This window comes from Tiliqua scincoides, chromosome 3 (assembly GCF_035046505.1).
Source record: "Tiliqua scincoides isolate rTilSci1 chromosome 3, rTilSci1.hap2, whole genome shotgun sequence".
NCBI classification, from domain to species: Eukaryota; Metazoa; Chordata; class Lepidosauria; order Squamata; family Scincidae; genus Tiliqua; species Tiliqua scincoides.
Genome location: NC_089823.1, coordinates 176,692,458 through 176,710,438, shown reverse-complemented (window position 1 = coordinate 176,710,438; position 17,981 = coordinate 176,692,458). Strand labels below are relative to the sequence as shown.

At 43.0% G+C, this 17,981-nt stretch overlaps 1 protein-coding gene and 1 pseudogene across 1 annotated transcript in view; both read left to right on the top strand.

Moving 5' to 3' along the window:
• The window catches only part of GRK5 (G protein-coupled receptor kinase 5), a 199,364-nt gene that overhangs the window by 78,589 nt on the left and 102,794 nt on the right, over positions 1–17,981 (top strand). The gene's annotated exons all lie outside the window — the stretch shown is intronic.
• LOC136646987 (5S ribosomal RNA) lies at positions 6,636–6,752 on the top strand (annotated as a pseudogene).

The following is a 17,981-nucleotide window of genomic DNA, read 5'->3' as shown; positions in this document are numbered from 1 at the left end:
TTGCAGTCTTGGCCTGGTTTCTGTCCTGGAATGTTTCCACCTTTTAACGTAATAGTTCTGTAATGCATGGTGTTAGCTCCTGTGGCTTAGTGCCCTGAAGAGGAGGATATAAAAAGCAAATAAGACAAGATACACAAAGCAAATGTTGTCTGCGTCTGAATAATTCAATTTTATAAATAAAGTTGTGGGAATTTTGTTTTGAAGAGAGACAGTTTGACAAGCAGTAGAAATTAAACTGGTGGGACTGAAATACCAGTTTACAAGAATTGCATTGTCACAGTCTCAGTTGCATCTATGTTTTTAATTCATTAGACCAGCATCATACACATTAAAGTTGCACCCACTCTAGGGGCTTAGTTAAGGATGTGTCACAGTTTCCATTATAAAATCTTGCATTCAAGGGGGAAATAACTTGAGCATAGAAATGTGCTTCAGGCTGGAGCTGTACCATACCAGGTCTAGACAGCTCTGAATTATGCAAGTGTTAATGGACCAAAAAAATAAAAGCCTCTTCTTTTACTATGCCACTAACTGGAAATGGCTGCAGTTTCATGTTAGGAATCTGGCAAACAATTAACTCCTCAAGTGGTCTAATTAGATTTCAGTGTGTAACTAGAAATAAAAATGAAAATGGATGTAGCATTTAATTGTAGGTGTCACAGTGTTTAGTACTGGTAGCTTTGTCACAGGGGCTGCCTTTGGAATCTGCTTTCCACACCTGTAGTCCTGACAGTGAGTCACCATATGTAGTCTAAGCTTCTTGACAGTGCTTATGGCTTCCATTTCAGTCTCTATAAAATGGAGAGAGAGAGAGAGAGAGAGAGCAATATGAGACAGGAGAATTAGTTGAGTTAGACACCCGCAGCACGGACAACACAAGCAGGGAATAAAGGCTACAAAATACATTTAAAATGCAGAAAGACAGAATAATTTCAGGTGAAATTCATTTCCATGAATGGGTGAGTGCCTTTAAAAAAAAAAAAAAAGATTTATAGATTGTATTATAGAGCTTTCACTGCCTGTCTTTGCTTATGCTATGATGGGAAGTGAAACAAGCTTTGTATGGTTCATTCAGTTCTCTGTTATCCTGCTTTTCTCCAGTATAGGTATACAATGGGCTTTATTACACATATCAGACCAGACCCTGGAAAATCTAAAGCAAGCCCACAGTAGTATGACTGGTCCTAATGCAATGAATGTGTACAAGTGCCTCTGAGATAGTGCTCCTGATAAGCAGTGAGCAACAAAAACACTTTCTTCCCACTTCCCTTTCTTGGAGAGCTTAATCAAATCTTTTTAAGGATGGTGAAGCACACTCTATCAGATGCTGCTTGCATTCTGGTCTAGTCAATTTCACTGCCCCCTGGGGATTTATTGCAGTGAGGAATATGGAAAATGGAGTGAAAGCACTTTTTCCCCTCTAGTCTAAGGAAAAAATTTTCCTTTATTCCATTGTTTGTCCAGCTATCAAGCTAATTTTGCATTACAATAATAGCACAGTCAATGCTTGTCTATTCGGAAATAAGTCCCATTGTACTTAATGGAATTTACTTCTAGGAAAATAGGTATAGGATTGCAGCCTAAGTTCCACAGTAGCATTGAAGGAAGATAGGGGGTCCCACAGTTGTAGAAAAGTGATTGCATATGCCTAGCTTTCAATTTAACTAACTTTTTAGAATGTAATCATCTTTAAATTTTTCCAGCCCAATTCTTTAAATAGTTCCAACCCAGTTTTGTTGACAGTACCATCTTTCTATTGCTGTTAATGCTACCAAAGAGATAGTATTTCTTATCAATAGTTTGCAAACTAAGTTCTATACAGACATTATCCACAAGTATAAAGAACGTATGGTTGGGGACAGGGAAAATGCACCTGCAAGCCATGCATCACTACACATTCTCAGGGTTTTCCTGAAGCAATAAATTGCTCCTATCTTGGAACATTCTAGAGTGGCACTCATAAGGGGAAACTCTCCATGTTCAGAATTTGCTGCATAGAAATGCTGGATTTGATAGAGGGCTTGTAAGGTTGTCTCCCCATTCTGCATTGCTTGTACTTTTTGACAATGCTTGTGTGGGGCTCTAGATACACCAGATTTCCCTAACTTGAATTTAATACCAAGGTCAGCTAACAATTGGATAGACTACCTAGGGAGACCATGGATTTCACCATTAACTTGGGGTTTCTACAAGCAACCATTTACATGGAGTTAGAGACATAATGCACTGCCCCAGTGCCCACGCTGTTATGTCATGTTGTGATGTCACTTCCGGGGTCTTCCCAGAGGAGGGCACACTTGCTGTGGTAGCTTTGCACTCCCATTCCTTCTCCTGTGGAGGTCCCTTTGAAGGAGAAGAAACGGGGGCCCCACAAAGTTACCAGCACCTCCTCTTAAACTAGGGTGGAGTCTGAGGGGCAGTCTTGCACCCCCTTGGCGTAGCAGCTGGGGAAGGTGCCCCCAGGCTCCACCCTTATTACACTTCTGCATGGAATGATGGCCATGACTTTCCATAACCTTCATTCTGCAGTAGCACCAAGTTGTTTTTATAAACACGGTAAGATGGGTGGAAAGAATCTGGGCACCTGGAAAGAGAATATAACTGTTGGAGGAAAGCCTGTTCTCACATATAAAATTATTTATTTTATATGTCCCACAATTACTACAATGAACAATAACTATTATCCCTAGCTTACAATATGGATTGTATAATTCATACATGTAGTTGTAGAAACCATGAAGAAAATATATAATTGTCACTTCCAGTTTAAAGTTCAACTTACAACAAAGGGAAAGGATTTCCTCATTAGCACCCTGTTTAGCATTCCAAAAGTCTGGGAAGCATCTCCACTTTCCTTCAACCTTATCTGTGATGACGTCCCCTTCTTTTACTTGGATATACTATTTTAACATTCATTGTGGCCAGTGCTTTTTTTGTAAAAAAAAAAGTGCAGGAACTCACGACTTGTTAATCTTTTATTTATTTATTTATTTTTAAATTCATTTAAAATAAAATATTTTATTTAATATATATATAAAAATATATAATATGTATATATAAATATATAAAATATTTTTTTTATTTAAAATAAAATAAATCATTTATTTATTTATTTATTTATTTATTTATTTATTTATTTATTCATCTCATTTCTCTCTCTTTAAATCCCCATTCCCCAACTACTTAAGAACTAGAAAATGAGGGGAGATCTTCAAGAGAGAAGAACAAAAAGAGACAGACCACCTTGGGAGCGCACACCAAGGATTATATCACGGCTTGTTGCATGTATTTGCAAATATGTAACAACCAAAAAAATTGATTAAAACTTTTAAAACATTTAATAAATATTGGTTAAAACAATAGATGAAGGCAAAATATAAAAAATGATTACATTACATCACTCTACAGATTTGTTTGAACCCAAATCAATTAGCACACAGGGGAGAGGGGATAAATTATATAATACCGGAATATAATCTATTTTACAACTCATTGAACCAATAGAGGGTGTGTGACCACATGATTTTTGATTCATAACTTCATAACTTAATCAATTCATTAACCCATCTTTTGTGGTTCCCCCCTTTGCCCTGTGTACTATGTCCCCATTCCCCATTATAATAATAGTGATTATTAAATATAGTCTAAAAAACCCAAAAATTAATAGACAACAATGATCTGACCTACTGCACAGAGGAATACATATTTCCTAAGTGTTATTATAATGCAGCAAGGACACTTAAGCTTCCCCACTTATAGTTAAAAACCTAAATCTCCTGTTGATGACATTACAAAGCTACTAAATTATTAGTAATAATTTTTGCTTAATTAATTTAGATCAGCCAAGCCTTATATTAATAACTATAAAAATGAATGAATTACTTGCTTCTGAGTAGACCTGCATAGGCTTGGGCTGCAATCCCATCCACATTTTCCTGGGAGTAAGCCCCACTGAACACAAGGGGACTTACTTCTCAGTAGATATGCCTAGGCTGTCTCAGGTGCAGGGGCTGCACCAGCCAGCTTCCTTCCCCCCCTCCTCTGCCAAGCCAGTACTTGGGTGCTGCAACCTGTCTCCCTGGCTGGCTGGCTGACTGGCTGGCTGTCCCTCATCATCGTCGTCCTCCTCCTCCTCCTCAGCACATGTCCCCACGCCCTCACCGGCTTGGTAGCTGGCGGGAAGCAGAGCGTGGGGAGAGGAAAGGCAGGCTTGGGTCAGGCGAGAGCTGTGAGTGCAGTGAGGCAGGGGCAGTGCTTTTTTTGTAAAAAAAATAAAATAAAAGGTGCAGGAACCCACTTACAAGAACAAGTTTAAGATTAACAAGTGTAATCTTTTATTTATTTACCTCCCCACCTAAAAAAAAAAAAAAGAAGAAAAAAAATTATTCCTTAAGGGGACTTGAACCCCCAACCTCTGGCTCCACAGACCAGCACTTTAGTAACTGAGCCATTGGAAGTCTTAGGCTCAAAGTGTTTGGAACTAATACTTGAGGCGCTGATGGCCACCAGCTGGGCTCAGGACCTTATATATTAGTTCTGAACACTGTAACTCTAGGCTTTCCTATAGCCCAATGGAGAGAGTGCTGGGCTGTGGAGCACAAGGTTGGAGGTTCGAATCCCTCCTTAGCCAGCAGTGCTGGGTGGCACAGGGAGGGAAAAAAGGTGGTGGGGGCCAGGAGGAGGGGGGGAAAAAGGTGGGGGCCAGGAGGAGGGTTGGAGGTTCGAATCCCTCCCTAGCCAGCAGTGCTGGGCAGCGCAGGGAGGGAAAAAAAGGTAGGAGCCAGGAGGATGGGGGGGGAAAAGGTGGGGGCCAGGAGGAGGGGGGAAAAAAGGTGCCAGAACGCCGTTCCAGTGCGTTCCATTACAAAAAAAGCCCTGATTGTGGCCAAATTTCAGAGTTTCATAAGTCTCTCCTTTTATTTTGGGAATTTCCTTGGAGCCTAGAATTTAGCAACATTTCCGCAGAGTCCAGAGTAGTAGTAGTAATAATAATAATAATAATAATAATAATACATGTATTTATATACCACCTTTCTTGGTCGTCAGATTTCTCCTCAGACTTTATTCAAGGCGGTTTACATGGGCAGGCTGTTCTAAATCCCCATAGGGATTTTTACAATCAAAGAAAGGTTCTATCTTTCAAGAACCACAACATTTCAGATGGATCTTTTTGATCTGGTATCACATTCTGGCCTCCGATTTCCCCCCACGCAAGCTGACAAGCAGCTCCTTCATCTCTCACATGGATGGCAGCCAAGATGCTTCTTTACTCACACCAAAGAGCAGGTGGAATAACTCGGCTCAGCTTGTCTGCTGCTTCGGTGCTGGTGGCCTCGAACTGGCGACCTGCGGATGTTATCTTCAGGCAACCCAACCATTCTCCCTTATACGCCCTTTTTAAGTATCAATGACTGAGAAGGCATGTCTGTACAATATTAGTAACAACATCTGAAATTGTAGGGCTTTGTTGTAGGGAGTTGATAGCATCACTTTTTGTAAAATATATATTGGCTTATAAATATTCATGCCCATCAGCCAAACTCCCTTTTTTGCACAACAAAGTAATTTATAGTTAAATATGTTAACAAGGGAGAGAGAGGGAGAAAAGATTTTGATCAGGGGGTACAAAGTTTTTTTCCGGCCCCTTCCTTTCACCCTTCAAATGTGAATTTGGTTCCCTTTGGCTTCTGGACCCTTGTTTTGACCCCGGGTCCAGATATGGTGTGCTGGGAGAAGGGGCACTGAGAGATTGTATCTTTTTTTTAATAGTGATGAGACACTGTTAGATTTCCATTAATGCTGAACAAAAAGTTAATGCTCTACTATTGCAGCAGCCCTTTGGTTTGTAGGTAGGGATTAGGGAGATTGGGGAGAACTTCTATTTTTCATATTATGCTCCAACAGCATAATTACAAGACAGGCGTATAAACATACAGTTTTTATAAACATTAATAAAAGTAAAACAGTATGTGGCAAGATCCAAAAAACTGCGCAATTGAGTTGTATGCACTCGAGGCGGATGGACTAACAGCCGTCCTTCCTATCTCATGGGAGCCACTTGTCCATCTAAACTGTTTGCTATAATGGCACATTGGAATCTGCTGTTCAAAGAAGAAAGTTACAAGCAGGAATGGGAACTCGAGTCAGTGGCTTGGATTTGAGTCACAAAAATGCACATTTTTCAGTAAGTGCCCCCATTATGACTTGTTTTCTGGTCAAGTCACACGGGTCGGTGACTGTAGACTCAAACCACACTAGGTTTTCCCAACCCTGGTTACAAGTTTCACTGGGGATGAATAAGCCGTTTGGACATGATATGATCATGGCCATTGTACCTGTGTGTGTAAGAGAGTGATAGAAGTTGTGAAAGGGAGAATGACTGGGGCTGCAATTCTATACACCAGGGGTCTCCAAACCCTGGCCCAGGGGCCAGATGCGGCCCACGGAGACCCTCTATCTGCCCCATGGCCAGCCTCTGATCCTCTGAGAACCTCTGGCTCAGTTGACCAAACACAACCAGAGTTGTGCTTATGAGGTGGGGAAATGGGATTTTAGTATGTGTGCTTTAGTTCTTGGGCTGTGTTGGTACCTGGAGAAATCCTAGATATTTGAGCCCATTCATTCATTCATTCATGGGCAGCAACTGTTACCCTGCACGTGCCTGATCTCGTCTGATCTCGGAAGCTAAGCAGGGTCAGGCCTGGTTAGTACTTGAATGGGAGACCGCCTGGGAATACCGGGTGCTGTAGGCTTATACCATAGTCTTTCGAGACTGAAGGTTGCCAACCATGTCATTCATTCATTCATTCATTCATTTCAGTTATTCACCTAAGTTCCATCACTAATGTATTTATTTAAATTTTATATTTAATTTTTCTGGCCCCCGACACTGTGCCAGATATTTGATGTGGCCCTTCGGCCGAAAAGTTTAGAGACCCTTGCTATACACAATCAGGATTTGGTTCCATTACCTCTGTGTAAGCCTGTAGGCATTGTTGGATCCTTGGTGAACAGAATGGCAGGATGAACTTCTGTAAAACTCTTTTATACAAAATAAAACTCTCTTCCTCACCACCTACAATAGTCCGTGTTCAAGTTTTAGATTTTAATCTGAAATCCAGTGGTTACAAGGCAGTAATGTGTAAGCCTTCCTTTAAAAAAAAAAAAAGTCCAGAAAGCAGCTTTTGATGAAAAGCAGATTTCATTTTCTTTAAAATCACGGTGCATTAGTATATGCTCCTTATTGGCTTTGCATGGAGACAACCTCATTTTTAATCTGGCTGCTTAAAAGGTGCAGTAGATGCTGCCTGGCAGGTATTTGCAAGGCCAGATGCCCTAATTTTCATAATGCCTCCTGACACAAGTGGGGCGAAGTTGTTCAGCATTTGAAAAGGCCATATGGCTTGTATTGCTGCAGTGACTGTTCACATTATTGACCATGGATATTAAAGCACTGGTGATGCTCTTGTGGCCCAGGAAGAAGGGCAGATAAACTGGAGGCACTGTCTTACAGTGGTTCCACTCCTTCCTGATAGATCGAACACAGATGGTTAAACTGGGGGACACCTGTTCGGCTCCCTGGTCTTTGACTTGCCTCAGGGTGTCTCAGGGATCTATCTCATCCCCCATGTTGTTTAACCTCTTCATGAAGCAACTGGAACTGAAATGAAGCAACTGGAAGATGTCATCCAGGAATTTGGAGTTGGGTGCCACCAATATGCAGATGGCTCCCAGCTCTGTCTCTCTTTTCCAAGGAGGCTGTTGAAGTTCTGGGGCACTGTCTGGAAGCAGTTGGGGCCTGAATGAGGGCTAATAAATTGAAATTAAATCTGGATAAGACAGAGGCCCTCTTGATCCAGAAGGTGGCTATGCAGGTATTAGACCCACAACTTGCTCAGGATGGGGTAACACTCCCTCTGAAAGAGTAGGTTCACAGCTGGGAGTCCTTCTGGACCCACAGCTGTCCCTGGTGTGAAGACAGGTCTGAAGCTTAGTTGCAGCTACCTGCGAGAGAGCTTGGAAAGTGCAAGAGCTGGCAGCCAGGATGAGACCTGCACTATGAAGTGAAACACCTGGAGAAACAGAGGTTCTATGAGATCATCTCATTGAAAAATGTTCTTTAAAATCTCATTGAAAAATGGATTTATGTTCAGCCTCCCTATGTAAAGGCCATTTCTAAACATTGTAACAAATTTATAAATTCCACTGAGCTATAGGCCTTTTCCCATATATAGCTAGCTCTTGTTGTGGCATTTACTTCCATTTGCAGAGGAGGAGGGCAGGCTGGAGCAGTTGCTCAGGACTGATAATCTTCAAGATCACATGCAGTGCCACTTAAAGTTGACAGGCCACATTTATCAAGCATAGTTGTCAGTGCCTGGTGCTGTTCTGTTCTTAAAATAATTTCAAATAAGATAAAACCTGTTTTCGCGTCAAAGGAAAGATGTCTTGGGTCAGTTTCAGTAATGTTCCTTTCTAATATTTCAGAACTGCTTTCCCAAAGCTTGAGAAAATAAAGACTGTGCAGTATTTGACAAAATGTAGAAAGACAATTATACTCTACATCAGGGGTCTTCAAAACCCGACCAGGGGGGCCAAATTTCGCCTGCAGCGAACCTCTTTCCAGCCCACGGCCAGCCTCTTGTCCCCTGAAAGCCTCTGGCCCACTTGACTGAACATGACCAGAGCTGTGCTCTGATTGCATCTGGAGGGTGTTCTGAGGGCCAGAGAGGCTGAGTGAATGAGCCCACTCATTCATTTATTCATTCATCTAAGTTCCATCTCTAATTTATTTATTTGAATTTTATATTTAAATTTTTTTCCAGCCCTTAGCACTGCACCAGATATTTCATGCAGCCCTCTGGCCAAAACGTTTGGAGACCCCTGCTCTACATCATACTTACATTCTTGAATGGACAATTTAAATATAGTGGTATTTGTTCCCATGCATTTCTGCTCACACAAGAGCATTCCGTTTTTCCCCTGGGTGATTTCCTCTCCCCAGTGTAGCCTCCCATGACATATTCCACACCCATTGCCTGCATGCTCCAGTAAGACATAAGAGGGGGATAAGCATTGTAATGGGCCACGGCTTTAGTCCATTACTAAGAGGTATATAAATACTGTTAATAATTTTCAACCAGTGCGCCATGGCATGTTGGTGTGTCACAAAAGGTGTTCAGGTGTGCCGCAGGTGTTTGGAGCACAGGGTTGAAAATGGCCGAAAACCCCTTCCGAGTCTCTCAGAAGCCAGAAGTGACATCACAAGAGGCAGATCATAGGGGTTAGTGTGCCGTGAGAATAAAAACTTAGAAAATTGCCACTGTGTTAATTTCCCTAATACTTCATTCCCTTTCAGTGTGGGCACCTACTGTCCTGTTGATGGCCTAGTGCATGGGTGTCCAAACATTTTGGCAGGAGGGCCACATCATCTCTCTGACACTGTGTCAGGGGCTGGGGGAAAAAGAATTAATGTACATCTAAAATTTGAATAAATTTACATAAATTTACATAAATGAATATATTAGAGATGGAACTTATATAAATGAATGAAGGTCTTGCAATAGCTCAAGGCCTATAAAAGGCCTTGCACAAAGCAAAGCTAGCCTTCCTTTTGCTGCTGCATCACAGACATGAAACAGCGAGCAGTGGAGGGAGCCCTTGTCCCTCAGCTCACGTGAGACGCAAACAGTCGCCCTCACACTGACAGCGGTTGCATTGGGCCAGCAAAGGCTCCAGCAAGTCTCCAGAGGGCCAGAGACTCATTGGAGACTGGGGGCTCCCCACAGGCTGGATTGGGAGTCCCCGAGGGCCACAAGTGCCTCCGGGGTTTGGGCACCCCTGGCCTAGTGTAACAATCTAATCTTTTTCCACATCTACCCCTGTAAAGAGAATTGAGGAAGCCGCTAAATTGCATCTTTCTCCCCAGACTGTGAAATTTCTACAGTTAACTTTGCAAGAAGTCTCAGTGAGCATCCTAAGGTGTAAAGTCCTCTGGGATCTGTTTTGGGCCACCTTTGACCTATCCATTAATCTCAGGCCAATCCTTTAGCACAGTGGTTCTCAAACTTTTAGGGAGATTTACACCCTAAGAAGCAATATAGCAGCTTCCTTAAAAGAATGTGGGAACCTTTATACAAACTGGTGGGATGCGACTCTCCAATTTGAGAACCACTGTATTAGCATACCGATCCCTGTTGTTATTTGGGTCAAGCTTTGTGTCCCTTTGGGGAAAACAGTGGGCTAGAAATATAGTTAATCAATCAATCAATACTCCCCACACTATACCTGCCAATTGTGAGCAAACGAAGCCTTTGCAACATCCTTTTCCAACATCCTGGTGCAAGTGATTCAGATAGAGAGCAAACATTTCAGGAGGTCTGGTCTAGAGGGTAGAGCTTCCATTAGCCTGAAGATAACATCAGAAGGTCACCAGTTCAAGGACACTGGCAGCTCCCTGAAGAATGGTGAGACTTTGAAGCAGCTGACAAGCCGAGCTGAGTGATTCCACCTGCTGTTGGTGAGCAAGAAGCGTCTTGGCTGCCCTCCATGTGAGAGATGGAGCTGCTTGCCAGCCTGCGTGGAAGAACTGGAGGCCAGAAGCGAGACCAAACCAGGAAGATCCATTCTGGAATGTTGTTGGTTCTTGAAAGAGAGAACCTCTAGGATTGTAAAAATCCCCTTGAGGGATTTAGAAACGCCTGCCTATGTAAACCGCCTTGAATAAAGTCAGAGGAGTAATCCGATGACCAGAAAGGCGGTATATAAATACCTAGTTAATATTATTATTATTTCCTTCTCTATCCCATAAGGCAGCTGCCTAATCAGTCCCCAACTGTTATCCAAGGTAAATGGGTAGAGCTGTTTTTGTCCAATACAAACACAAGAATGCCAGCAAGGGGAGACAGCCTGAACAACTGTCATCCCACCACTTCTGCCAATGGCTTGCCTCCATCTGGGCCTTGTGCAAGGGGTTGACTCAAGAACACCATCCCCAATATTGCATCTGGGATGGGTTGGATTTCCTAGGATTGCCAAACAGGATTGGCAACAAGTTTCACTTTACATGGCCCTCTTGGTGCCCCCCAGTAGTATCTTGCAGTAGTGGATGGGATAGGAGAGAGATGGTGACAAAAGAGCGCTAGGCCAAGCAGCTGCACTGCCACGGTCATTGAAGGGTATGGGCTGACTTCCTTGGCTAGTTGGTGCGCCAGATGGCATAGCACAAGGCATGCTGGGGCACTACCCAGCAAGGTAACTGGCTGTGCTGTGACCCCTGACATTGGGCAATACAGAAGGAAACACAGAGCTTGGGGTGCCTTGCAGGGGGTGATGGGAAGATGGGATAAAGAGTAATCAACCTGCACCTACAGATGGATTTTGTGGAAGAGCTTAGTGACCCCTTGGTGAGTCAGTTCTCCAAATGTGGCACACCCAACTTGGTCAAATAGTGATTTTGTCACCCCTTCCCCATCTGTATCACCTAGTGCAGTCCACATCCCCCAAACTAATCCTCCATAACAGTCCCCAAGCATTAATCTTCGATCTTGTTTAATGAAGGTGATCAAGGGCTCCCTGATGATGCTTTGGGCATTACCACTACCACAGATAGTTGGGGTTCAGGGATTGGTCTGGCTAGAGGGGGCCCTCTGATGACATAGGCCCTTGATCACCTTCATTAAACAGGATCAAAGCTTAATGAAGAACTTGAAATCAGAAAATCAATCCTCAATGACTCAAGAGCTTTGTATTAACAGTTTCCCAAACTGCATGGGGTGGTTGTCTTCTCTGACTTTTGCCCCCGGATTTGTTGGATCCACTACATCATTGTGAACATCTGGTTTCATTTCCAACTATTTAAGATTTCCATTTCCTCAGGAAACCATTCTTTGTATTTGTTGAACTTTTGAATCAGAACTGCTATTTTTATTGGCACCTGTACAGAAAGCGACGTAATTGAGTCCAAGGGAGGTTTCTTATTCTCTTTTTGTTTGCTTACTAGTTTTCTTCTTCTTTTTCAAGGTCAATAAAACGGGGGTGACAAGTGTGGATGATTTCACTGTAGTTTATGCCACTTTGATTGTGATGGATTTTATGTTCACTTAATATACTCAAAATGTATGTGATAGTTAATTGATAAGATGTTTGCGTGTGTGTGTGTGTGTGTGTGAGTACTGAGCATAGCCTCAAGATTGTAATACACTAATGAAGTTCCTCAGTCCTGCAGGATTTAGGTTTTAGGAATTATTTTTTGCCTCTTGAAGGGAATTAATAATGTCCCTTATTATTTTTACCAATGAGTTCATCCTGTTCTCATAAATTAATGCTGCCAAGAACTGGATGACTTGAGGATATAGTACATGCTCTTGAATTCATCCAGGTTTGTTCTTTTGGCTTGTCACTTCTTCTTAATAAAAAAAGATGAACATTGGGTTGGCCACAATATTATTGCCACAATCCAGTCAGCTTTTTTAGACACGAAGAGATCCGTAGTGCAAGAAAGCTACCTTTGGCTCCCCTGAAAAATGAAGATTTCTAAAGCAAGTAGGGGCTCTTGCTAGGGAAAGAAAATGCTAGGCATGTGGAGTTGCTTGGACAATTGTCCAGTGTATGGTCTGGGTACTGCCTTGTGTTGGAGTCTGCTGTGGATTGTTTCAACTTTTAAATAAAATTTTATTTTCCAATTTTTTTTTCTGTTTGTTCTGGAGCAAATGATCATTTTAAGTGAACAAGTAGCAAAGCATTTATCTTTCCATTTCTTACTTCATTTTCATCACTCCCGTTTGTTTACATTTTGGTACATTCATTGGGAGATCCAACTCTAAGTGGGGAATGACTGGGGGGAGGGGAACAATCTACCCTTAAAGATCCTCTTGTTCCAAATGTTTTCAGTTCCCAGCAGCCATTTCCCTGTACGCAACTGGATCTCACATTGTAATAGGAAACAAAATGAGCGGAAGTAACAAAAACGAATAAAATGTGTTACAAAGTGAAAGTGTTTGAGATTGTAATCCTATCCACACTTTCCTGGAAGTAAGCCCTAAACTATAATGGTCTTACTTATGAGTAGACAGTGAATGAACGAATGTTTTATATTTGAGAATGATCGGAATAATGAAACAAAAATTTTTTCTGCACCCTACTTCTCTGAATCCTTGTGAACAGAGCGGGTGCTATAATTAGGCCAACTAGGTAGCCTCTTAGAGTGCAGATCTTGGAGGAACACAGTACTGACCTTTTGAACAGCACTGTTTTATATTCATATTCATATGAATATTCATTTTTTTCAACCCATGAAAAAATGCAACTGACAATTTTTTTTTTACTTTTGAGATAAATACAGCAGTGCTATGGAATACAATTACAGGTGGGCGCTGCTTAACAACAGTTCACTTAATGATGGATCACATATATGATGGTGGTGAAAGCACAACAAAGGGTCTCTAAATGAGGCAATCGGGTCTCCCTTGCTTGCAGCAGAGTATCTGTTTACACAACAAAGAGGCTCTTAATGCAAAGAAGAGGCAGTCTGTGTCCAGTAGCCTGTGCAGCCAGCTAGTGTCTGTTTACCCAACAAAGGCACTAGATGGGGCTGAATGTTCGCTTAATGACCCAATCACATAACGGGGATTGGAGAACATATCCCCATCGTTAAGTGGCACACACCTGTAATTATAAAGTCTTATTAAAATTGAAGTTGGCAATTTTGGGGGGAGGAGCGCAAGTAGCTAGCCTTGCCTAGAGTGTAAAATAGCCTGGGACCAACCCTGCATGGCAAGTGTCACGTCCCTACATATTTTTGTCTGTCTTCCATATTCTTCCCTTGGCAGGTCGCTTAACTACCAATGCTACTTTTCTAGAGGCTAGGGAATGATTTTTCTTTCCTAGCATGGAAACTAGTGCCTTTATCTCTGGGGTCAGTCTGTGTCAATTGTAATTAATGCTGTGTAAGATAAAGTTGCCAGAATTAGCCGCTAGCTAAGCATGTGTTGATTTTAGTGGCCACAGTGAATGTGAACCGTGGCTTTTCGAAGATCTCCTTCTCCTGATACATTTCCCTGTCTTGCATTTTGAACTTGCAAACAACAAAGGGGATAGACAGCAATTTGTAATAAGAACATTCTTGTACTATCAGAATGGCCTGGTATGAGTGTGAGATGCGTCTGGAATTCTGAGATGGCTCTAGAGCAGGGGTCTCCAGAATTTTCTGCATAAGGGCCACATCGTATACCTGACATGGCGTCGAGTGCTGGGAAATAGATAATAAATGCATGGAGAAACAATATGCTGAGTGTGATTGGATACAATAAGTGGGTGGGGGTGGAAGGAGCAGAGGGCAAAATTGACTTGCACAGGAAGGGAGGGAATGGATTTTGAAAAAGCATGGGTGTGTATACCACATTCAGCCACTACAGGTGCTGAATGGAATGGAATGAAATTATTGTATTCATTCCATTGCATTACATTCAACATCTCTAGTGGCTGAATGTGGTATATACCTATGCTGAGAGACCCAGAAGTGCATCTTGTGAGCTATTTTTAGCCGCAAGAACAGGGGTGCCCAAACCCTGGCCCTGGGGCCACTTGTGGCCCTCGAGGAGTCCCAATGCGGCCCTCAGGGAGCCCCCAGTCCCCAATGAGCCTCTGGCCCTCCAAAGATTTGTTGGATCTCGCACTGGCCCGACGCAACTGCTTTCAGCGTGAGAGTGACTGTTTGACCTCTTGCATGAGCTATGGGATGAGGGCTTCCACTGCTTGCTGTTTCACATCTGTGATGCAACAGTGGCAGCGAAGTAAAGGCTGGCCTTGCTTTGTACCGTCCTTTTTATAGGCCTTGAGTTATTCCAAGACCTTCATTCATTCATCTAAGTTCATCTTTAATATATTCATTTATGTAAATTTATTCAAATTTTAAATGTAAATTAATTCTTTTTTTCACAGGCCCCCTACACAGTGTCAGAAAGATGATGCGGCCCTTCTGGCAAAAACTTTGGACACCCCTGCTCAAGAGGCTGGGGAACCAGGCGGGCTGGATAAAATCTTCTAAAGGGCTGGATGTGGCCCACGGGCATGTGTTCGGAAACCCCTGCTCTAGAGTTTGCACATTTCCTGTTTGCACCCACGGCTGGCCCAAGGCATCCTTGTGCCTGAAGTGGCTTGCCAGATGCTCCCCCCCCCTTACCTGGTGATGTGCCAGCATCAGTTCTTGCCATGCTGTAGCCCAGTGCTTCCTGAACTTTTTAGACTCGTGGCTCCTTTGACCTACTGGGCCATTGGCCATGGCTCCCTGTTATGACTACTATACATCAGTAGTTCTTAAAAGAACTACTTTTAGTTACTTTGGGAGTAAGCCCCAATGACTATTCTTGATTAAAGCATATACACAGTAGCTTGTTAAAAGTACAGATTTGTAACATTTTCCCAAATGCAGTCATATACTATGGTAGCATCCAAACTAATATATTAAAGATAAAATACACATTGAAAAGAATGGGGACCCACCTGAAATTAACTTGCAACCCACCTAGAAGGTCCTGACTCACAGTTTGAGAAACGCTGCTACACATTGTATAGGGCAGCAGGTTTGTCCACAAATTCCGTTTTTCCTGATTCTGTGGCTCCCCAACTGGTTTCTATGGATCCCTGGGGAGCCACGGCTCACAGTTGGGGAACCACTGCTCTAGCTCACCTCTTTGTTTCCATTTTGTCCTCTTCCTTTTCCAATCAAGGGAATGTGAAGAGGAAAATCAGTTGAGGTGGACAGAAGTGGGTGCCACCTGCCAGTTGGCTGCCTGAGGAGACTACCTCAGTTGGCCAACCCTGTTTACACCTGGCCATTCTACTATTACAGAAGTGTGTGTCTTTGACTACTTTCTGGTTGCATTCATTTTAAGCATTCTTCTAACAGATAATTTGTAGGCAGCATTAGAAGCATCCATGACCCTTTGCATTGTACTTTTCTCCTACTGTTAATATCAGGAGTTCAGAAGAATATAACCCACAAAGAAAAGCCCATTTGTTGGATCACACAGACTTTAAAAGCTACCTCGATTATCCATCCTTGTCTTCTGTTGGACAATGTAAAGGATCAGCAGGGCCTTATCAGAACCTATAGGATGATGGCCAAAGTTTTGTACCACCTGTAGATACAGCAGAGTGACTCTGTGGGAATAGCAGAAATGTTTCAAAAGCCTTAGGAGAACATAAGAACATAAGAACAGCCCCACTGGATCAGGCCATAGGCCCATCTAGTCCAGCTTCCTGTATCTCACAGCGGCCCACCAAATGCCCCAGGGAGCACACCAGATAACAAGAGACCTCATCCTGCTGCCCTCCCCTACATCTGGCATTCTGACTTAACCCATTTCTAAAATCAGGAGGTTGCGCATACTCATCATGGCTTGTACCCCATAATGGATTTTTCCTCCAGAAACTCGTCCAATCCTCTTTTAAAGGCGTCTAGGCTAGACGCCAGCACCACATCCTGTGGCAAGGAGTTCCACAGACCGACCACATGCTGAGTAAAGAAATATTTTCTTTTGTCTGTCCTAACCCGCCCAACACTCCATTTTAGTGGATGTCCCCTGGTTCTGGTATTATGTGAGAGTGTAAAGAGCATCTCCCTATCCACTCTGTCCATTCCCTGCATAATTTTGTATGTCTCAATCATGTCCCCCCTCAAGCATCTCTTTTCTAGGCTGAAGAGGCCCAAACACCGTAGCCTTTCCTCATAAGGAAGGTGCCCCAGCCCTGTAATCATCTTAGTCGCTCTCTTTTGCACCTTTTCCATTTCCACTATGTCTTTTTTGAGATGCGGCGACCAGAACTGGACACAATACTCCAGGTGTGGCCTTACCATAGATTTGTACAACGGCATTATAATACTAGCCGTTTTGTTCTCAATACCCTTCCTAATGATCCCAAGCATAGAATTGGCCTTCTTCACTGCTGCCGCGCATTGGGTCGACACTTTCATCGACCTGTCCACCACCACCCCAAGATTTCTCTCCTGATCTGTCACAGACAGCTCAGAACCCATCAGCCTATATCTAAAGTTTTGATTTTTTGCCCCAATGTGCATGACTTTACACTTACTGACATTGAAGCGCATCTGCCATTTTGCTGCCCATTCTGCCAGTCTGGAGAGATCCTTCTGGAGCTCCTCACAATCACTTCTGGTCTTTACCACACGGAAAAGTTTGGTGTCGTCTGCAAACTTAGCCACTTCACTGCTCACCCCTGTCTCCAGGTCATTTATGAAGAGGTTGAAAAGCACCGGTCCCAGGACAGATCCTTGGGGCACACCGCTTTTCATCTCTCTCCATTGTGAAAATTGCCCATTGACACCCACTCTCTGCTTCCTGGCCTCCAACCAGTTCTCAATCCATGAGAGGACCTGTCCTCTAATTCCCTGATTGTGGAGTTTTTTCAGTAGCCTTTGGTGAGGGACCATGTCAAACGCCTTCTGAAAGTCCAGATATATAATGTCCACGGGTTCTCCCAAATCCACATGCCTGTTGACCTTTTCAAAGAGTTCTATAAGGTTCGTGAGGCAAGACTTACCCTTACAGAAGCCATGCTGACTCTCCCTCAGCAAGGCCTGTTCGTCTGTGTGTTTTGAGATCCTATCTTTGATGAGGCATTCCACCATCTTACCCGGTATGGATGTTAGGCTGACCGGCCTATAGTTTCCTGGGTCCCCCCTCTTTCCCTTTTTAAAAATAGGCGTGACATTTGCTATCCTCCAATCTTCTGGCACCGTGGCCGTTTTGAGGGACAAGTTGCATATCTTAGTCAAGAGGTCTGCAACTTCATTCTTCAATTCCTTAATAACCCTTGGGTGGATGCCATCAGGGCCCGGTGACTTATTGATCTTTAATTTATCAATGAGGTCTGAAACATCTTCTCTTTTAACCTCTATCTGACTTAACTCCTCGGTTAGGAAGGGCCGTTCGGGCAGCGGTATCTGCCCGAGGTCTTCT